We start from the raw sequence: 22,775 nt of genomic DNA on the forward strand, positions 1-22,775 counted from the left end.
GAACTGTGAGAGGTGCTTTTTGCTTGCTGTTGCTTCGTTTTCCTGCGTGCCTTTTACCTTCCCGGTTTTACTGCGGCCAGTTTTGCTGGTTTGCGACTGCTGCGGAAAAGTGCAAACCGTTTCGGGGGATGCAAATTCCAGTGCTGACTTACACGCAAGGTGAAAGTCGTTTGCGCCAGGCGATTGAGAGAGAGAGAGAGAGAGAGAGAGAGAGAGAGAGACAGAGAGAGAGAGAGAGAGAGAGAGAGATAGCTGGATGGATTCACGGTCAAGATTGTGGCCGAGATGGGCCGACTTTGGATAAGTGCGATTCAAGCCAATGGACTCCGTGTCCGTGAATTCCGCGCGCAGTGTAGGTCAGGTCGTGCCGTGCAAACATTATGCGCCGCATATAGGGGTGTTTGCTGCAGTTTGCTGGTGTTTGCTCAACGATTTAATGTGAATTTTGTGTCAAAGATTTTAGCAACGTTTTAATGTATGTAGTTTTGATGCTCATTTTCTTATGCAGTTTTGGATTGGAGTGGGAAAGATAATCGTCTCAAACAAAACATCCCGTGCTGGAAACCCTGCCTTCATCTATGATCGGTATCTATGATGCGATCGGCGGTTATAGAGCAACAGACACTGTGCAAAAAAGAAAGGAATAAAAAACAACAACATAGCATGAACAACCGAGCTCCCTCCCCGCCCTACCACGAAAGGGGTGTGAATATCGGCGTGGACGTCTCGTGACTTCTCGTGCACCGTTAGAGCTGATGATGATGTGGATCGAGTTTTAAGCATCACATACGAACGTCAGGGGGGAGGGTTCTCCGGTCTGCACCGGTAACTAAATACTAACATTTAACGGCACTTTCCGGCAGTCCGTTGGCCGCCTTGGGCCTAGCGCTGCCCTGCCCCCGTGTGTGTGTGTGTGTGTGTGTGTGTGTGTGTGTGTGTGTGTGTGTGTTGCGCTGGGAAACCGTAAGCCTTTGCGTCTACCTTCCGAGCTGGCCTTGGCTGGCGATTTTCCGATTGCCAAGAAGAGGCACCACACAAGAAATTGATGTGCATGCGTGTTTGTGTGCGTACGCTATCTTCTGTGCCTGGGAAAGAACTGGCCCACCACACATACACGCAGGGGTGAGCTAATTGGAAGCCGGCAATTTGGACGTGCCACTGGTACTTTCCCAAGGTGCGGTCGCGTACTTTCCGCACCACGGAAAGGGGGTAGCTGCTGACCACAGAACGAATGGTGGGAAGATGGTGGGCATTTGAGCGAGTTTGTAAATCGATGATTGATGTCACGTGTTTGCATTGCCAACACAAAGCAGCAGCAATTACTTTGTCAAGTGCGGCAAAGATTGGTGAACCAGAATCGGAACCAGTTTCTTATCCGTGAAAGGAACGGCAGGTTCATTGAACTTTTACTTTTGGATTTTTGGGACATTTGGGGGGTTTGAATACCTATTCAACTATACAATTATTTAATGTAGGAAGATCCCAGCGATTCAAACTATGCCTCCTAGTCTTTTGAATTATCTTGAAAAGAAAAAAACAAACAATTGAAAAAGTCATCTCATTCGTTTCTATAAAAAGCCTTTTTACCCAAAAAAAATGAATAAAATTTACAAGCACTAGGGTCTGGATCTGGAAGAACCAAGCGTAACTCAAGAATGTCTTAAAACTGCAACTTTCAAGACACGCAAAAAAAGTAACCATAAGCAACGAGGCTAAAGAACCAATTCTTACTGATTGAGTTCTCGCCACCCGTTCGACATCCGGTAAGAAGAGTCGTCGTGGTTTCGCTCTGCGCTAAGGTCGTACAAGAAACCATGAGCACCTGCATTGAGGGACAGACAGATTTTCAGCACGTCCTACGAGCGTTTGCATCAATGTGGTTAAGCTTAGCAAACGGCAGTGTGAGAAGCGGTTGGTTGTTGTTGATTTTTCATTGTTTGGGGGGGGGGGGGGGCACCTGCCTGTTGAAGACAGTGCAGAGCAATCGGATTGCCGTGAGCGTAAAAAAAAGTGATTTCGAAGGGTCGGCCGGTTCGAGCTGTGCTAAATTAATTACCCCAATAATGTGATCTTAGGTCAGTAATTTGGATAATGGGGCAATCTTTTTCACGAAAAACTAGCCACGATACTGCGACTTAGCATCAAATTAGACGTGGTCGTATCGATTATGGCTCGGCTGAGGGCCTCGTCAATGTAGCATTTTTACCAAATTTACGCCAAACTTGCCTTTATTATGAGCGTGTGAGGGTGATTAGCTTGCAATTGTTTGTCGGAAGGGAAATTAGTGAACATTCTTCTTAGATCTCGCTATTACAGTGTTTACCGCAAGTCCCAAGTTGGCAACATCAGGGAATGTTAATTCACTGTGAAAATCTCGTACAGAGTTCTTCAATTTCCATCAGCCTCTCTTACGTGCATAATCTTTAAGCCATCTGGTAAGACGGGAAGGTACGAGGGAACATTACAAGCAGTGGGATTAAATGAGATGGCGACGTCATAGCGACGGTTTTTTGCACACTTTGCACGCGGCGTTTAGAGTGCCGCGCGAAGGTCGCAAAAATGGTTCGTGCCTGATCGTGCACAATCGCACACCGGGCGAATGTGAGGGTGGGTTGGGGTTAGGATTGAAACAAAACACGTCCTCATCGTGCTGGTGCTCGTGCAAGCAACTTCCAAACGCTCCAATGTCATCTTTTCCGGATATGGCGCGGCTCTCCAGAGAACCCTCTTGAAGATGGGCCGGCTCGAAAAGCACGATAGCACGCGAGCGAGATTATGTCACCAGTATCCTTGCTGCCGTCTTTCGACTTCTACCAACGGGTGCTGCTGCTAAAGGCTCCAAAGCCCTGCCAAGCAACGGGTTGACGTGTGCGAGGGATGTGCTATTCAGCGTATAGCAGCAAGAGATTGTCTTTTCATTAATTTACATTATAAAGTAAAGGGGAATATGCTGATAGACAGTGCAACAATTATATCTTTTTTGCATGTGAGGGGCCCATTCCCTGAAATGACTTTGCAGTAGCTTAGACCTATTAGAAAACCAAGAACTGTGTTTTATTTCGTTTTGAAACCTGTTATCTTGCACTAACAAACCCATCATGAATCATACGCATCATTGCAATTTGTGGCAGTCAACCAACTCCACACGGCACGGCTTCTTTGTTCTACCGTTCAAAATGCCAGTTCCTATGCCGTTCTGTGCTGGCACCACTGGAAAGGAACCAGAATTATCCGATCCCGATGAAAAAGGGGTGTTACACATTACCGAGCGCTCGAGGGGCTATACGGTTATTGAGCGAAGTAGCAAAGACACTTCTGTGCCGCGTCTGTACGTGCTATGGCGCAACCTCGCGGGAATGTGCCGGGGCTTTTGGGCGATGCAAGGTTGGTCCACTTGGGGCACGACACGATCGTTAACAGGCTGCCCAGGCACCCGGCACAATTCGGCACGTCCTGCAAATCTCCTCGGCCGTGTTTTATGAGCAAAATGGGGAGGATTTAAAAAAAACCATAAAAGCGTGTCATTGGAAAAAATGGTACCATAAAAAAAGAAAAGAAAGCGTAATTCCAATATTGGAGCACCACCGAAGGCGCGGGAATCGTTAATCGGGATAATATTTTGTATATGCGTGCTCGCACATCCACGCACTCACACAAATACACACATTAGGGATTATTTTGAGAGTGGAGTGAGTGTAGTAGCCTTCTTTTTTGCACACGCGGGAACGCCATATTTTGTGCATTTTTAGCGCGTCTCGCCCAATCGAAGCCGGGCTCGTGGGAGCAAAATGGAAGCGGTGGGATGGGTACGGGTATGGTGGTTGTCACAAAAACTACCGCCACCACTGCGTGTCCCCAGAGTGCGCAAAATGTGTGTGTGTGGGTGTGTGTGGCGTCCTCGTTAGGTATGCAGCACACACACGCGAAGCTGCAGGCAAAAGGCTTTTTGGGGACTCGGAATCGATTTCGATTTAATGTATGCCCAACCGGAGCTTGCCTCGCACGCTTGCCGATTTTTGTGTGTGCGTTTTGCGGTGAGCGCAAACATTATCATTCCACGGATGACGCGTGGAATTTTGTTTTGTTTTTTCGCCAGCGCCTTTGGATGGCTCTTTTGGGCACAAGGATTCGGTTGGTGGCCACTGGCAGTCATTGTGGATCCCTATTTCTTCTTGTATGTTAAGCGTATGTTTTGTTTTGTTTGACATCAACATGCCTTGTGTCATTCTCAATTTCATTGCTGGCATGTATTATTATCACTATCACCACAGTACGCAATAATGCATGGTTGCTGCTGCTACTAGACCGTTCTTGCTTGGTAGATGTTTTTGCATAAAGAAATGAATCACATATCTCCCCAGCAGCGCTCTCGGTGTGTGTTGCTAAACCTGAACCAGCAAGCTGGTGTGGAATAGGCAATCCGATGGCGGTGTGCAAGCCAAAACTCCTACCCGAGTCCCGGGCTAGATGGTATGCATATGCCAGGCAATCATCTAATCACCGTTATTGCTTCCGTTCTTGACGCTGCGCCTGAGACAACAGACATCACCACCACCGGCACTGGCACCGTGTTTATGGGCCAACTTGGTGAACTTGGGAATCTGGCCGCGACATCTAGACGCATCGTTTATGATAGGTAATAAAAGATTTTACCCGATGGGCCTGTGGCATCACGGTCGAACATTTTCGGCTACAAATTGACCGTTTTCAATTGAGAGCCTAGGCGGGCGGGACGGCGCGAGACCGACACTCACGGAGCGGCCTAGTTTCTTGTCATTAACTTGCGGTTCCCCATCCGGGACCGGAACTAATAACGCTGCTGCTGAGCGCGTGATTGGCGTGGGCGTCGGAACTGGTCGCGTTGTCGTGTTCTGGGCCGTCTGGCTGGACGCTAAGCGCGACGTGCATTGCGTCATGTGTGCGTATTGTAGTGCATGTGTCTGTGTGTCGACAGAATGTTTGGACGAGTACATCGGGGGACGTTTGATAAAATAGCTGAGAAAATGTCAAAAAAAGAATTGGTAATTCGCTCCTATTGATTATTTATCATCGCGAGAGGTTTGCTTTTTTCTAAAATTATATTTCTGATCGGAACTATAAATTGATTGACTTTTTTTGTTGTAATACTGGATGACTTTCTACTCTTTTCTCGTGTTTTTATTTCAAGATTAAAACCTCAAAGCTTTCATTCCATTAAACTCAGAATTGATGGGTCGATTCCTTACCAGAACAATATTGGGGTGCGTGCTTAACTTGATCCGTTTGCGCTAAGAAACCTTCATATGTTTGGCTGGGCAACAGTGTGTATGTTTGTATTTTTCAGGGCTCACGGGAAGCCACGTTGGCCGCCCATGTGTTGCTAAGGTGACGCTTCCGCCCCGAAACCGGAGAACGAACGATGACCGATGGGTGGCAAATTGAGCGGTACAAGTGGGAGAATTAAGGAAAAAAAGCACACGCTAACTAACACAAACTCAATACGAAAAAATGCCCAACCTTTTCGGGGTGGGAAGGGAATATAATGCAAGGCCAGCGAGCGTTATGATGAGCGGCCAAAGTGAGCGGCGCTACTACGCACCAGTAGCAGCGTCTCGAAATAAATCTCGAAACAGCAGATCACGCTGATCATCCACCAAATCTTCCTAGCTTCGCACACAAAACCCGGAAAGTCCAAATAACTATCGAACATTATCATTATCATCATTTGGCTCTCCTCTGCTTCATCCTCTTCCTCATTCGGATCGTCTTAGCAGTGCGTGCGTGCTCGCGGTGTGAGGTTGCGGGGAGCAACCCCCAGTCATTAGTCGGGAGGAGCATCGTACCTCAACAGCAAGCCAGCGAGCAAACACCAATCTAGTTGAAGCGGTTGCAACCGTAGTGCTACTTGAACGAAGAACTCTTCTACGCTAGCGCAATTGGACGATGTTTCAGATCGAAAACTTTTGCCAATTCATGCTGTAGCGAGACGGAAGAGACGGTGCGCGTTCATTTGCAGCCACTAGGCGACGAACTGCATCAATTGATTGAACTCGGTTTCGAGCAGCCGAGACTTGTGTCCAAGCTGAAACTATTGGGGTTATCTGGAGGTTTTCCCGATTCAATCTAGGACCGTTGCTTTATGGGAGTCGTGCCCAGTCGCTGAAGAATAGATTCGCGCCCATTCAGCATGGCTGTAAGCGTTACGAAATTGCTGAAACATCTGCCAATACGAAGAAGTACCCTTTTAAACTTATCACTTGCCACTTGAGATATGTGAACGAACCATCCTTACATGCGCGCTCTCTTGCAACAAAGTTGTACAAATTGGATCAGGTCTTGTGGAGCCTTCTTCCCCTCTCACTGGTTCGGATGTGCGCGTATGTGATTTGAAGCTAATTTCTGCCAACTACCTTGCGTTAAACCAGATGTTGTTCTGCTTTAATTTCCTGCGATTGAGCGCCCGCTATTTACGCCATGCGCCCAATTTCTCAATTTCCCGCCCCGAACGGCAACAACTTCTGCCCAGCCCAGGCAGGCGGTGCTAATCTTCCGGGCCGCGAGTGTATTTGTGTGCACACTTCACGATTAAAGCCGAATAGAAGAAAAAAAAACAACACACATACACACAACTTCACCTAATCAAGCGGAGAAGTGTTCGATATAGAGTAATAGTGTTACTGACGCATCATTACAACCACTTGAGCCGATTCGGTTGCCACCATGCTCTTGGCGGTAGTTTGGCGTCGGTATCGTATTTTTGGGGCAACGTGATGAGAGAGAGAGAGGCATGTCGGGGCTGAAGACTTGCTTCTTTTCTAGGTGAGTTGAAGTTTGGGGTTTGAAGTGTCCAGCAGGTTGCAGCACGTGCTCAGCTTCCTGATAGCGCGGGGTAGATATGCTCTTCTTTCAAGTGTTGTTCAATGCGCAGTGAAGTTTGCTGCTAAAGGCCCTTTTTACCCAGTATTGCTCAATCATATCCACTGGTGTATGTAACGACAATCGTCTGCTATAAATGATGAAATAACTCTACCTTACTCTTACTCGACCATCCACAAACGTTTCAGCTTAAAATCTTGTTCATATGTATGCGTTCTGCCTCTGAAATTTGCTCCATTTTTGCATGGAACCATATGAAGATATCCAAAACCCGTCCTTCGAGCCTTGGGAGATAAGCATTAGGCCAATCTCACTTTGGTATCGAGCGAAAAAGGTTAATCACAATCGCATGACTAACAAGTGGAGCATCAAAATTATTGCTGCTCTTAATTCCCCGGACTGCCGACATCGGCGACTGCAGATCTGCCGTACCGTACATCAAATCAGCAAATCGACAAGATGACAACAGTTTACCGATGGGCTTTGCCTGTCCGAGAACAGCTAATAATGCCTTGCTTCAATGACCAATGATGAGTTTCGTGGCCTACTTCTCACCATAGTTGTGCGGCCCTAATCTTCATCTATCCTCGTTACTTTCCCTATCTGGTAAGCGGCAAGAACGTGAGCTGCTTGACAGAAAGGGAAGAAAATGAATGAACGGGACTGGGACCACTGCAAGCTAACCGAGCAGGCCATTAAAGATAGATTTAACAGTTGGACCTCCTCTCCGTTAGACCGCAGGCTATCTTCGCCTGTCACCCAGGTCCTGCTCGATAATTGGTTCGGGAAAGTAGCGGTGCCGAGCAAGTTCGCAGTGACAAATTGGGTTGTCGTATCTAGCCTGCGATACACCGCCTAGTCATTCAGAGAAAAAAAAAATCAACTCCGGCAACCTTCCAGAGTACAGCATCTTCCCTGATCAGCAACAGCATTTCCCAACAAGAGCAAACGAAAGATCTCACGATCTTTTGGAGCCTTGGAGCCAGCGCCTTTACCCTCGCGGTCATACCACGGATCGATACTGCTCGCTGCTCCAGGTTTTGGCTGCCTTCGGGGTCATCCCGAAACGCCCCGAAGGCAGCTTTCTCTCGCCGGTCCTGATCTAGCTGGGTGATTTGGCCCGAAAAGCATGGGAATATATGTGTTGAGGCTGGTCGAAGGCATATACGGAAATCCGTTCGAAGTGCGCTATTTCCGGGTCAGCTTCCTCTGACTCACCCTCCACTATTATTCCATCTCGTAAGGTTCAGCAATTGGCCATAGAGCCTCCGCGGGTCGCTCCGAGCAAACACATTCCTGACCTCCTCCTTCTCCGAGTCACTCTTATGGACTCGATTTCAACCTTTCTTCACCACTACTACCTGTCACACAGTCATCTTCATCCCCCAACCATCCCCCTTAACAAAGAGGAGGTTACAAGACATGTTCGATCTGGGTGACTCCTGGGTTTGTACGTTCGCGCATACCTTTGCCTGGTAGGCACGAATCGACTTTTCGCCTTCTTCAGAATGACCCACCCAGCCGTCCTTCCCTGCTTTGCTTTCCGTTTTGCACCCACTTCCACGGGGAAAAGAGGTCAGCGAACAGGCAAGAGACCCCGGCGTTGAACCGACGCTCACAGGCCGAGGGTATTCGATCGAGCAATCGGGGTTTCTCTTCGACCATCGACCATCGCTTGCGGTCGTGACTGGCCGCCCAGTGCACACTCACATCCTACTTCGCGCTCGCTCGTTTGGGAACTGGCGCGGTCCGCAGTCGGCAGTTATTTACTTTCTTATTGTTGCTCCATCCCCCTCGCCTTCCCCCTGGGGGGATGTTTTCGTTTGCCAGCGCGCTCCTCGCCCGCGCGATTTCCAAACGTCTTGCTGGAATGGGCCTGCTTTTTTCTTCTCTTATAATAGGCAACGTGCAGCAGCAGCATTCGATACATCTTCGATCTCCAAGCAGCGGAGAAGGAAGAAAATCGGAAAAGAAGACACACGTCCCATGCATCAATCGTACAATCGTACGGATGCGTACGCCGCAGTAAGAGGTACTAGCAGGCAGAGGTGTGGAGCATAAACTCCATCCCAGAGGATGAAGCCTGACTGGACCATCGCTGGTCCCGCTCGGGCTGGTCTGCACCCGAGAAATGATACAATACACAGGGGAAGAAGCTGAACTTGAAAGCAGCGGCGTACCAGAAGAAAGAGCGAACATGAGCCTTAGCCTTTTCCCCCCGGTTTCCTGGCGTCTGTTATTTCGTGTAACGTTTCGTGGCTTTTTCTTTGCTACTTCTCGTTTCTAATGCTGTCGATCCTATGTGTTCGTTCTGGTAATGTAAGTTTCCACTCAACCCCGTTCCACTGCGTGCCAGCGTGGTTGCGACGCAAAAGTTCCGATTTGCTACATAACCTAATTTTCGCCCAGGTTCGACTCTCGGTGTGCCACTTGGAATGCCTGCGGGGACCTTCGGATGTACTGTTGGGGGGCAAAGGCGGAACGGTGACGGAGACGCACAACTATTTAGCAGCAAGGGTAGTGTGTGCTTCCCAACTCGTGAACGTAGAAACTATTGCTTACTACTGGCGTACTGGCAGTTTTCGCTCGTATTTTCCCGACTCCAACTCCTGGAAGACTATGGAGAAAGTCTTCGCAACGCATCATGTGAGTCGGAGATCATAGCGAGCTACCACACCGAGCTCCAAAACATCCAAATGCACCGAGGAAGCAAAACTGTGTCCGGCTATATAGCCAAGATCGAGCCAATAACGGTATCGATGGGTCGGTCGCAGCAACCGGACCGGATGGATATCGCGCGCGCACAGCCCGCCGTAGAAGGTGTACGAAGGGAAAGAGGAGCAAGCCATCAGCTCTAGAGTGTACATTACTCATACACGGTTTGTTCCAAGCTTGCAGCACGGTACGAAGGCAGGGTAGATTTTATACCAGTGCTCTACCTCTGTTCCTCCGGAGTTTGACCACAATCTACGCAACCTAGATTGTGCGCTTCCCCGGGAGAGAATGTTAGCATATTTACGTGGCTGTCACTGCGCCCCCTCGCTCCAACCCCAATATTGATCTGAGTGCCCGCGGTCGCGAAGCTGGCCCCAAGACATTCCACCTTCTGGGGCGCTAGGTGAGGAAAGCAAACATTACATCAGGCCCACAATGCAATGCACTGGTAATGGGTGGGATCAGTCAGCGCGCAGGACGCGCAAACGATACGTTCGCGGTGTGAGCCCCTTATTGATGCGCCGGGACCATTAGGGGACAGAGGCTTTTCCACCCTGTCATGGTGAGACGTTTTTGTGATCTTCTTCCTCTACTGCCGTTTCTTTTCGGAATTGGTTGTACCATACAACACGCGCACGCAGTGCAAAGGAATGGTGGGATAAGGCAACGAAACTGTCGCTGGATATTCGTTCTCTGGACCTGGGCTTTGTATCACTGGACTGTTTATCACCGAATGTATGTCATAGACCCGTAAACACAGACGTGTAGAAGAAATGGGCTAGTAAGTGGTCTCACCGATGCTGTGTTCACTCATGTGCACTTGCGCATGCAACGCATTCAGTGCAAGGATGTTTGTAAATGCCTGAGGGCATTCGAGTTGGCTGTCACAGCAAACATGGAATGGAATGGAAAAAAGCGATCCAGTAGGTCACCGGAAGAAAAGTGGGTAGTTGTTAAGCTGATCAGGAAAGTGCGTTGTGATGTTTTATTAGCTGACATGTCGCCAACTCGCCGAAAGCACTTGTCCAGGCCTGGCAGACCTTTAACCTGAAGCGCTGCAGCTTAGCTTGGCTTCATTGATCTGTTTACAAGAGGCTGGGACATAGTGTTAGACATCTCTGCAAAATCCCGGCATAGGTTTATATGGATTAGGTACCTTGAAATTGCCTAACTCAGCTTCACTATAAACTCCAAAAGCATCAGCCTCAAGCACAAAGATGGACTGTAGCTTCCCGTATCCCAATTTAATTTTGTTGAGGCGACTGGGCTAGTTTGGAATTTAATTTCACCTTACGAGACATACCTGGTCATGTCCACATGCCGAGGAGTTCAATGCCTTTTTGTCTTTTTAGCTGGTGTGTGTATTTTTTCGAAAACGGGTCACCGTTTCCGGGCGTCCCATTTTTGCTCCAATGTTGGGCCTCTTGTTTCCTGCGCTTTTTCACCTCTTATTTTGGAGACTTTCAAGTGTGCATTGAACATGGAGCTGATCATTCAAAATGTTACCTATGAACGATTGAGATTTTTCGTAAATGGTAACAATTTTCTCGCTCCGATACATCTGGCCTAGGCTAGCTGGAGACGAAATGTTACACGCTCGAGGGGGCAGCGGTACTGCGTCTAGGGCAAGGTGCGACCAGGGGTCATTCGAGTGAAATTGTCGAGACCTTGGCAAACAACTTGCATCCGATGCCTGATCCGTCAACTGCGGAGATGCCCGCTTGGTTTGCTGCGGGGGAGGACCGACTATTTGGTAAGATCACGTACCGGCTATATGGAGATGCGCGAGATCATCATCATCATCAGCATCGCTGGTCAAAGCGATCATCTCATCACTCTTCGTACGCTGTGCCCAGGCAGCATGGGCAACGGGGAGGTTTTGGAGAAGGCCGTCTAGGCTGTCGTTTGCCGCTGTTTGCACTATTTCTAGTGCAAAACTGCGTCCCGCACCGCCACCACCCCACTCGCCAGAATCAAGTGACGTGAATGGTTTAATAAATAAATTGCTACCGCTGCTGCATCTGCGGTGTGAAGCGGGCTTACGATGGGTTCGGATATGAGCGGTGACACTGTTTGCTGACGACTAAATCGTCCAGCGTCTCAATGTTTGCGCACAATACACACACACGTACAGTCAAACTTCCCGCATGCTAAAATCGTTTAGCTGCTGATCGACATCAGAGCTCGACGAGGCGCAAAGCGGTGGGCGTCGAAAATGAGTGGCTGTCCCCAACGGAATGAATGAAATCTTCGCATATCAACAAAACAAAAGCAGCATCAACAACAACAACAAAAACAGCAACGGAAGCATAGTAAATGATATGCATATGGCACAGAAGACGGCAGAATTTAGCACTGGCTCTGTTCGATTGACCTAGAAACCGGCGTTCGGTGCCACCTTCGCGCGCTCGTATCCGAAAATCCGAAACAAGTCCCGCCAGGAACAAGATTTCCGAATGTAGGTGAGATTGAATGTTATTTAGCCAAAAAAAAAAGAAAAAAAAAACACAAAAACAAAATAAATGAACCTGTCCCGTCTCGAAGTGGTCATCGGATCGGTAATAGGTTCGTTTCAAAAGGGGAATGTTCGCACGAGATACGATCTCTTCTTCTGCGTGGAACTCTGGTTCGAGCCATCGGACACGGTTGAGAAGCTGTTAACATCGTGAACCATGTCTTTAGACTTGACTTACCTTTGTGTGTATGTGTGTCTAGAATCTATGCCCATATATGCCGTGTGGGTAAGTGAAAGCAAAGATATCGGTGGAACAGGTCTGGATGGTCGAAAATAACGGTGACACGGTGGTTACGTTGTGCGAGTTTTTTTTTTTGGTTCACCATCTTTCTCTTCACCCGTTGATTTTTGTGAGTCTTCTTCCTATGTGCAATCGTAAAAAGCTCATCGTTTCTTGTTGAGAACGAGAGAGAGAAAGAGAAGTTTTTGTTTCTTTTTCCATGGTGTAATGACCTAAGCAGACATGCTTGCTGAACTTGCTTTACCAAGAAACCGGATTAGAATCGATCCCGTACGGCTCTTGCCAGCACGTATATCCAATACATCACCAAGCCGCTCTCCGGCTTAGAACGCTATTTACCAATGCCAGAACTGCAAAGGCTGTCTGCTTCGTTCTCCTACGATAAGACCGATAAGTAGATCCCATGTAGCATAATTTACATGGGATCACTATCAGTGCGATGCGCGTATATTTCCGGTTTTCTTTTCTGGCTGAGCATACACCTAGGAAGATGCTGTGCCCGGGCACCATCTTCAGGGTGGAAGATCTGCGTTCAGGTCTCCTGCCTCCGTAACGGATGTTGAAGGCAGACCCCCGTCACTCATCAGTATGCAGCGCGGGATTCATTGATTGTGCCACACCACGGCAAAAGTAAATGACGCCAACGCCTCGGCAGCGTCTGACACCTGTGTGTGTGTGTCTTCCACAATAACCTGTCAACCCTTGGGTGATGAAGGTGCATGTCCTTCCGCTCACCCACTGCGCTTGTCGGTTCGGATCTGAACCTTCCTCTCTGTTTTTCTCTCTCGCTCTTGCTAGCTAACACTCACTCTCTCGTGCGCGCGCTGTGTCGCTGTGCTCGTTGGCAGCCAAACTGGCGCCTAACGGTGTCACCGGGTTTGATTTCAGATACCTCCTACCCGGTTATATTTATACATCTACGTCGCTCACGCGGTTTCCCACGAGCCCGCTGTCAGGCGGCGTGAACCGGAATCATGGTTAATAAAACGCAATAAGTCGAGGCTGGACAGGCTGGACCGGCCGAACGGAAGGCTCATTTGTGTTAATTCGTGTCTTTTACGCGTGTCCACTTCATTTGTGTCAGAACATTCTTTTGCTGCGACCGGCTCACCGTGAGGCGAGCGGTTATTGACAGCATTAAAAATTGGACAGCAGGAATAACACGACCAAACCATTACGCGGACGAGGCGAGCGATTGATTTGTCATCTTAATTGTGCCCGATTATTATTACGTTTTCCGTTCCAGCCTGTCGCAGGGCTCGTTTATCACCGGTTGTGGTAATAAAAGGGCGAGGTAGCTGCTTTAAACACAAACACTTGAACTAATTGGATCTTGATCAGATATGCACGCAAAGTCATACACTGTTGTTAGTGATGACCCAATATCAGGGGTTCGTCGCTTGCTGGTAGTAGCAGTTTTCCGATCTATAAGAACAAAATCATTGTGGCACCAAATGCTTCCACCAGAGAGAACTGTAAACACACACGCACACAATGTTTTGTTTTGTTTTTTTTTTTTTTTGCCCGAAGGACATTGGCGAAACACGGACGCCCTTGCGCATCTGTCGGCCAGTAAGAGCGAACCATTAGGTTTGTCCGTCTGCTTTTGTTTGTTAATAATTCGCCCTAGCCCCATCCGGCCATTCTAGGCCCTGGCCGGGCGGCACAAAGAAAGAAAGATACCCGGTGGGAAATCACTCGCCCAAGATAGGCGAGGCCTGCCGCCTTGACCGCGGCATTCACCGTTGACCGTGGCTCGTGTCGCGTGCTCCCCGTTCAGGACGGCGGTTTGCCCGTGGTGATGAGACATAAAAAGCAAAGAGCACAAAAAAACGGAACGCCCGTTGATGATGATGCCCTCTGTTTTAAGGTGGGCACGCAATTCCACGGTCCACACGAACAGCTCGAACCCCGTCACAATCGCGAGATCACGGGCAGCTTGAATGCCGGCGCATCTTGCGGCCAGTGTTGGGAGAAGCGATTTTAATTTTTAATGCACGAAACAGCCCTGTGGACCCCGGGGGCTGCCAAGTGTTGCTTGTTGCGGGTGGGGGGAAGAGGGGGGTTGTATTTTATATTTTATTATTTTGCTTGCCCGGGTGCGTGCAATTTTGTGCCAGCGTCGGGGGATGCATGTTCAAATTTTCTCATGGAAGCGACCTTTTTGGGAAATACGAAAACAAACGAAAATACAACGTCCAAACCATTTCAACGGGTACAGAACGGCACCACGCTGGCGAAACGGAGTATGGGCGTTTAGACGTTTGCTGTACGGCAAGCAGTAGCTACTTCCGTGGAAGTGTTCAAAATTTTGAAGTTTCGAATGGTGTGTTTTTATTTTGGTACCAAAAAAAACGAACTGACCTTTTCCATCTCCTAGTACTTTTATCTCGCACTTTGGAATTAAGAAAGAGAGAGAGAGAGAGAGAGAGAGAGAGAGAGAGAAATAAAAAAAATCTTCATTTCAAACGTTCTCGATCTCGGCTCCAAAAGCTTTCGTTGCACTTTGTAGCATAGAATTTGCAACGAACACACGGACGCTACGGCACGGTGCGCAGCGCAACCGGTTCGTATCCGGTGGAAGCGATGAAGTCTCCCGCAGCGTAGGCTTACGTACACCGAGGCATTAACCGAAACTGTAACCCTTGTATAATTAGGGGGAAGCGAACGACCGCCAGCAGCAGGAGAACAACCGTGCGCTGCTTGCCTTTGCTTGCCTTTCCTCACACACGGGGCTGTATACGGAAAGGGGCCGCAAGGGAGACGGGGAACCCGACCGCTAAGACATTTCCAGAGAATCCAGGTGAATGATCCGTTAAAACCATTTCACACATTTGATTAGCAAGTTTCCGCCAGCTCGCGCCACGGAGCGCGTGAGCGGCCGCGGTACCGGCCTGGACGGTCAGGCCAAGCGATGGCGCAACGCGAACGGTGCGATAAGCAAGCGAGAAACCGAGGAAGAAAAACGTGTATGTGTGTGTGTGTGTGAAAAGAAACCAAGCGGGATGTGTAGTTGGGAGGGGCAGTTTGGGGGGCGGGAGGTGGTAAAACAGAGCCCTACGAAATGGCAGCACAAAAACAAAATCCAGTCACCACCCTGCGCTCCCATCCCTCTACTACCATCATCCTTCCCCCTTTCCCCTCCCCCCCCCCCTCAATTGCCAGAATTACCGATGGCAATCGCTGAAAACAGCAACATTAGATGGAGCTGAGGGGGGAGCGAGTGGCTAATAAAAACCTTTTCAATAATGAAGGAGAAAGGGCGAGGGAGCGGGGGGGGGGAAGGGGGATAGAAATGGGAGGAACAAAACCAAGATTACGGTTAACTAAGAGCAAAACAAAAAAAAAACAGAGAAAAAACTACAACTTCGAACAAAATGCTACGAAATGCGAGGAAAACCAAAAACGGCAAACGGGCACGGCAAGCAAATTTGATGAAGCAAAAAGAAAGGAAAACGAAAAGAATGGAGGAGGAAAGAGGAGGGGAAAAAAACACGGGCAGCCTCACACGTAGACACATGGGAAAAGTAAGGGTAAGGGGCGGACCGGCCTGGTGCTCGGAAGAGAGCTCGAAAATGGAAACAGGGAAACAAGAGCAGGGAAGCAAGACGGTGACGAAAAGCAAGTAGTCCAAAAGAAAACCCGTGTGTGGCGCGAGGGCCTCCGCAACGGAGGAAAATGAACCCGATCGCATCGCAGATTCGATCCGCACGCTTTGCGCTCGACAGCAGGGTTGAGGATGGGATGGGGCGGTGATAGTCGAGAATGGAGCTAAACTAGCGGGCTGTACCGTGTGTGTGTGTTTGTTTGGGGAGAGGAGAAAAAGCGGAAGGGATCGGTGTATGACTCCAGAGCGCCACGGGCCTCGCGCCGATGCGATGGCCCAGTGGGCCGGTGGGGACGGGAAGTAATTGGGAAGTCAGTTTCGACTGCGCGCATCTTTCCCCTCGTGGATGGTGGGGGGGGGGAGCTGTAAAAGGGGAGATCAGTCGTTTCTCACCACTTTTCTCGTAAGACAACGAGCCCAGCGACCAGAAGTGCGATGGCCGCGCGCGAACGAGAGAGAAAAAAAGGGGAGAACCAGTAACGGCGAACCAGGCGAGCGAGATGAGGCGATAGAAAATTGAATTTGATAGAAGGCTGCACAAACGGGGGGGTTCGCGCAAACGCGGCCGCAGCAAGGGATTCTCAAGGTTTCTGGCCTGCGTCGAGACCGTGCATCCCGTTTGGGGCATGTTTTGCGCAAAAGGGGTTCTCTTACGCAGCCGCAATTAGCATACTTTGGACCGGGCCGGTCGTGGGTACGTATGGCACGAATGCGACCGTAGGACTAGGACACGATGGTTTTGGTGGAGTATCCTTGGATTCTAGTACCCTCACGCTAGGCTCTCGCACACGTTCACACAAACACACGGAAGGAAAATACAAGTGGCAAGCAAAAGGCGAAATGCTCAATTAAATTGAAATAATTAAAAAAAAACTCACCTCGTCTTGTTAGTTTTGGTCCTTTTGGCGTTTCGCTCCGGTCAAGAGTGAGCGCGCTTTGCTCTCCAAGGGATTTGATCGCTGATCGCTTCGCTCCTCGTTGCGCGCGCGCTGGCCACGGCGCCTCCGCCCGACCCTGTTAGCTCCTGTCCAGATCCACCGCTGCTGGTGCGTCCGCGGCAGGACGGGGTTGATTGCGTGCAGGTGTGTATGTGCGTGTGTTTACGTGTGTTCGTTCGTGCCCTTTCCCGGTGCTGTAAGCGGGCTGAAGGAATTGCGTATCCGAAAATAAGTCGAACGGCTGCAGGAATCGAGCCCAAGGCGACGATCGAGCGCCGATTTTGAAGCACACATTCGCACACAAAGGACACATCAACACACGCCCCATGCATCAAGACACACATACACACACACACACACAGAGAGATACAGATCGGTTGGGGCAGATTCACGGCACGCAGGATTGATGAACGCAAGATGTGAAAGAACAAGAAGAAGAAGAAGAGAAAAAAACGTTAAAAACACAAAATTAAATTAAAAATTGTAACAGCTTGGGAGAGATGCTAAAAAATAAAATAAAATAAACCTAAAACATGCTAAGTAACACATTGCGCCCAATACCAAGTAAAAAACGACCTCACAGCAATTTCGTAAAAAAACACATTCAACATTTCAACCCCCTTCCCAGTCCTAAGGCGGAGGTTTTAGCATTACAAGCGTTGTAACAATCGTTTCAACGATTAGCAGCAGGTTGGTAGAAGAGTGGCGCGCAGCAAGGTGCAGCCAAACCATAAAGCGGATCATCGGGTTTGATTGAAGACGTCGGGGCCAGGTCGCGGCCAGCAGGCCAGTTTTAGGTGGTCCGTCGAACCCAAAAGAAAAAATGCGGTCGCCCCATTTCTATGTGCAAGCAAAACCGCTGTTACCACTCCACTTGTTGGTTGAAGAAGCAGAAGAAGTTCCGGTCGCAATCGCACACACAAGGCACACTGAGTAAAACTGAGCTGCTGGATAGAAGGCTTCCGCTTTTTTTTTACGCTTTGTTTGCTAGATAACCGCGCACGCACTTGCTTGCATTTGCAAAAAAAAAAGGCCGGAAGGAAACACTTGCGAGATTGAACTGCGTTAAGATGAACACCTTTGCTCAGGTCACGTCATTGCCCGCAGCGTTAACCATTGGGACCTGGACCCTGACGGTGGCGATCGAGCAGGCCTGGCACGACGGACAGTTTCTACACTTCGATGGTCTATCAAGGAGTCACGGTTCACCAGACAACAAACCCTCTTTTGCAGAAAAAAACCAAAAAACAAAAAAAAATCCCAAAAATAACAGCTCTCAACTTCTAACAGCTTACAGTTAAACACAGGCTGGCCACACTTGGCCACTGGCTGGGGGTTTCCGACAAAAGCGTTTGCTAAGCTGGCCTACGACTGGCCACACCGACCACACAAAACAGACTGAACCTGGCTGGCCAATTCCTAGTGCCACGGAGGACACCTCGACGCGAAGCTGCCTGCCCTAGCGATTCTGTGCCAATGCCGTTTTTCTTGCTGCCGTACACTACTATCGCTCTCTCTCTCTCGCTCTCACTCTTTCTCTCTCTCTTTTGCTCTCCATTCTGCCATCCCCATCTGCAACCAGCATCCCTTACCTCACTCTTCTCTCACTACTCTCTGTCCGACACACACACACACACACGAAGTCTGTCCTTCTCTCGGGTTCGTTCTCTTCCGGCCACACACGCTAGCCCCGGGCGAAGATGCGCTGTCTGTGATGCCCAACCGTCCGTCGAGGCGTTCACGTACCAACTAAGCGGACGGCAGCGCATCACCGGCACAGAAAGCCTCCGCTGCCCATAGTCTCCATCCCCCCAAAAAAAACGGTGTGTACCTTTTGCCGCGATTCTGATTCCTTCCTGTCTCCCCGCGGCCTCGCCACCGGACGCACAGCCTCCCCCTAAAACTCCCCCCCCTGAGTTAAATTCTCGACATCTCGTTTGCTCTTCGCTCGTGTCGGCCGCTCGCTCGCTCGCTCTCCAATTGGTGCACTCGTGGTCACTCATTTTCCCGCTCGTGCCGCACTTTTTCCTCGTCAATTTTCCCTTCGAGGACGTTTGCGCTCTCGTTTCCTTTGGCTTTGGCAGAGTGCGGCCAGAGTGAGGGGGGGATTACGTTCCTATTACGCTTTTGTCACCACCGGGGGTGCTGGTGCGCGTGAGCTCGGTTACACATTTTGTACAGTTTGGTCCAAATTTTATGGACATTTTCTGGTGATTTTCCCTCGAGCTCCGGTCGGAAAACAAACGGTTAGAAATGAGGAGACAGAGAGTGCGAGAGAGAGATAAAACAAAACCCCGAGCTAACTCGTCGTGAGTGCAGCTTCCGTGAGTGGTCGGACGGGGGAGATCCACCGACTCCACATTCGATGTCGCTCTCGCATCATTCGGGGCGGCTCTCATCTCACGCTCCGCAAGCATCTCATCCGCCGCTCATCTCACTGGGCGGACCGGACGCGCACCACCACCGAAGGGGTAGCTTGATTGGCCTCAGCACTTGCATTCTAGGTTCCGTCTGTGCGGGATGCTGCTCGCAGATATTTCCCTGCACAGCTTCCCAGCTTCTTCTACTGCTGTTCGCCTTTCTTTGTGCCTGTTCCCTTTTTCCCTTACTTGTTTGTTGCTTTTTCTTTGATTTCAGCACCCCAATCAAAGATTGTCCAGTTTTTGTGTGTGTGTGTGCGTGCGTGTATGCTCAGCCTGTCTCCATTTGAAACCTACTTCCAGTCGTATCCTACATGTGCTCGCTGTAAGTGTTTCCACAAACGAAGCATTTTGTTCACACACGGTCCCGTGTGTCTGTTTGCTTACGGGACGGTCCAGCATTGCGAACATGCGCTCTGGAGCGTCCACTTGAGTCCCTGCCCCGGTCGCTAACTGTGCGCCGTTGTGCTGCGCTGCCCGCCACCGTCTCCGTGCTACATTTCTGTGCTAGTTGGCCAGCTTCTCCAGCGCCACGGTTTCCACGGCACGACGTGTGGCACGTGTCCGCTTCAGCTGCGCTACCACCGGCAACACTTGCCACCGCCACGCCAAAGGCCGCGCGCTTGCACCCCTACACTCATCTCTGTCGCCGCGCACTCACCAATCTCCAATGAGTGCAAGCGTTGCTAGGACGACGCTGGACTCTTTTCCCGCACCCCGTGACGTTTGATCCTTCGGCCGATAAGCGGTTTCCCTCTCTCAAATTGCTCGGTAAAAAAAGGCGCAAACAGAACAGCCAAATTGCGAGAGAAAGAGAGTTAGGCGAATCACAAATACTCTTTGCAGCAAAAAAAAAAAGGAAGAAGGAAGAAATCCCCGCCGAGAAAGCCGTACCATTTTGCACCAAATTTTCCGGACCGGCAAGGGTGCCAGACTTGGTCTTGGAAAAACCAAAAACAAAGAACGTGTGCCAGGTAAAGATTAAAATGGAACATAAAAGATGCATGAGAGATGCTCGGACGGGCTGCAGTGCTCGTACGGCGTTCGGTTAGGGGCACACGCACATCACAACTCTCTTTCGCTGAGAGCCGAAAGAGAGTCGATGACCTGTGTGCGGGTGGTATGCAAAAGCCGGAAAAAACACCTTCAATTGGGGTGCTCCGGAAAAAAGCGCGTCACCCGGTGCGGCCCAATCGTCCACTGGACAAGCCGGCATTTTCGCCGCGGGCAAATAGATGTGACACAAATTGAAATTTATGTTAAAAAACACAGATATTGAGATTGAACTGAGATAGCACGATCAACAAATCTGTACGGTGGCACAGAGAGTGCGCACCATTTTTGGCAAACATTGGTTTTTTGATTGCTAAAGCTTGTTGTCTAAAAAAAAATCACTTGTCTGTCCGAATGACCCAGCTGCCACAGATTTCGAACACAGCATTTCGCCCAAGAAGTGGCCAATGATCACAGCTAATCACACACACACACACTCAAGTCACCCGTCGCTGGGAGGACCGTAGCACAGAACCGTAGCAGTTACCGGCACGGCATAAGTTTGATCGTCGATGTTTTTGGGGCAGCAGCAAACCCGGTAGTCTCCTGGTGCTGGTGTGCATATGTGTGTGTGTATATGTGGCGTGAGTCCTTGGCGTCCGGTGACGCCAGCAGCAGGTTCGTTGAGAGGTGAAGCAGGAGTTTTTTCTCTATTCACGGATATTTTGTTCTTCCAAACTAATTAGAGCACACAAGTTCACAATTTTTTGAAGTTTCGTCGCCTGTAGCGAACTTTTTTTTTCGTTTGTGTGTGTGTGTGTGATCTGATTGATTCTCCAAAACCAAAAACTAGCTTTTTCAACAAAGTGAACCTTTTTGTTCCTAAACTTTCAACAGAGACACACACACATACAAGCAAGGAAAACTAACTTCTAGACAATCTTCCAAAGGGTCACTTGATGCAATTGCAATGTCACTTCTCAGGATGACTCGTGCACACATACGCACACACACACATACACGCACACACACTCACGCATAAACATGCACGCACTTGGGAAGGATGCTGCGGGTTGTTTTTGTTTGTTTTTTTTTTCCTTTTACCAGGACACACATACAGCAAACGTGTCCTGCCACACTTTGAGCCGTTTTAGCGTAACACGATTGAGCTCTGGCACAAGAACACAAGAACGGAGGGTAGGGAGTGGGAACCAAAAACTGAAGCACTGAAGTTGTCGGAAAGTGGAGCCGTTTGGTTGTCGAGGCGAGGCCTGGTGGATGGCGACGAACGCGAAGTGTCCTAAAGACCAAAATCCTGCTCACGCACTTTGCACGCACCGCACGCGGGGACACAAATGCACCGTCGGACGAATCAGTCACGAATTCCTACTCCCTTCCTCTCTCCCCCCTTTCAAATCCCTCCCCCGTAGCGCCCCCTCACCCGCATTAACCGTACCGATTCTCGACTTTGTTTGCCGCAGCGCTTTCCCGTCAGGTACCACGGGACGGGTGTCTTCTGGAAAGCTCCTGTCTCGCCGAGGTGTTCTCTAGTACTATTGCCGTCGACGCTGGTTGCGTCCTCTTAAAAGAGCAGAAACTTAACAGCGCCACCATACCGCTCCTTCCCGCCCCTTTCCCCACGCTGTCATCCCCTCCAGCGGCTTGCAAAAGATGCTCTACACGCACCGTTCCCAAACCCTCCGCTCCAGTTCGCGCTCGCCACCGTCTCTACCATCCCCACCCACCCTCCCCCTAGCCTATCCGCGAAAACGCTCCAACTGGCGAGAGATTCGAAATCCTTGCCTCGCCGCCCTACACCGTTCCCGTTGTCCGACCCCATCATGCGCCCTATGCTGTGGGGTCTCGCAGGCCAAGCTGACGTGAGTGACGCGCTCGCTCAGCACAGGTGACGACGACGACGAGTAACTTTGTATGAACAACAACAACAACAAAAAAAGGGCAAAAATCGCACCGATTCTCCCGATCACTGGTGCTGCTGTCTCGCTCTCTATCTTGCTCTCTCTTTCTCTCTCTTTCTCTCTCTCCTCTCTTGGAGCTGATGTTTAGGGAGGGAGAGAGAGAGAGAGGGGTAGGGGACGGCCGTACGTGCACGATAGATGTGCTGAGTGCCGGTTCGGTCCGTCCGTCCGTCTGCTTGGCCCTTTTGCCGATGCTTTGCTTTCTCTGTCTGGCTGGAACCGCTCATCTTCGCCCGAGCGCCCGTCAGATTAGTAGCGGCATCTCTTTTCTTGTGTGTTTTCTTTCGTTTTTTTCGTATTTTTTTTTTTTGTTTTTTTGGGGGGAGCAGACGATCGGGAAGACGACACCTCTTCGCATTTTCGCCCAACATGGGCCAACCTGAGAGCAACAAGAAGCATCGCGCGGCGACCGGTGAGAATCCGGCAAAAACCGTACCGGGAGAGGTCGTGCCGCTGCCGCACGGTAGCTGCCGATGGCTGGATGAAGCTCGCAGTCGGGGGATGGGGACGTG

The 22,775-nt window shown here is 49.9% G+C and overlaps 1 protein-coding gene across 3 annotated transcripts in view; it reads right to left on the reverse strand.

Moving 5' to 3' along the window:
• The window catches only part of LOC121599311 (microtubule-associated protein futsch), a 38,010-nt gene extending 16,167 nt beyond the window's left edge, over nucleotides 1–21,843 (reverse strand). The window contains exons 1-2 of one of the 3 annotated variants that reach the window (XM_041927037.1): nucleotides 21,741–21,843; nucleotides 16,812–17,112 (exon numbers count right to left, since the gene is read on the reverse strand). The gene's annotated coding sequence lies outside the window, so the exon portion shown is untranslated. Of the gene's footprint in view, nucleotides 1–16,811; nucleotides 17,113–18,166; nucleotides 18,355–18,463; nucleotides 18,638–21,740 lie in introns of those variants that run through there. The other 2 variants (XM_041927029.1, XM_041927047.1) reach the window with 2 other exon arrangements.
• Between the last annotated feature and the right edge of the window lie 932 nt (nucleotides 21,844–22,775).

The sequence above is a fragment of the Anopheles merus genome, chromosome X (assembly GCF_017562075.2).
Source record: "Anopheles merus strain MAF chromosome X, AmerM5.1, whole genome shotgun sequence".
In the NCBI taxonomy this organism is placed as follows: domain Eukaryota; kingdom Metazoa; phylum Arthropoda; class Insecta; order Diptera; family Culicidae; genus Anopheles; species Anopheles merus.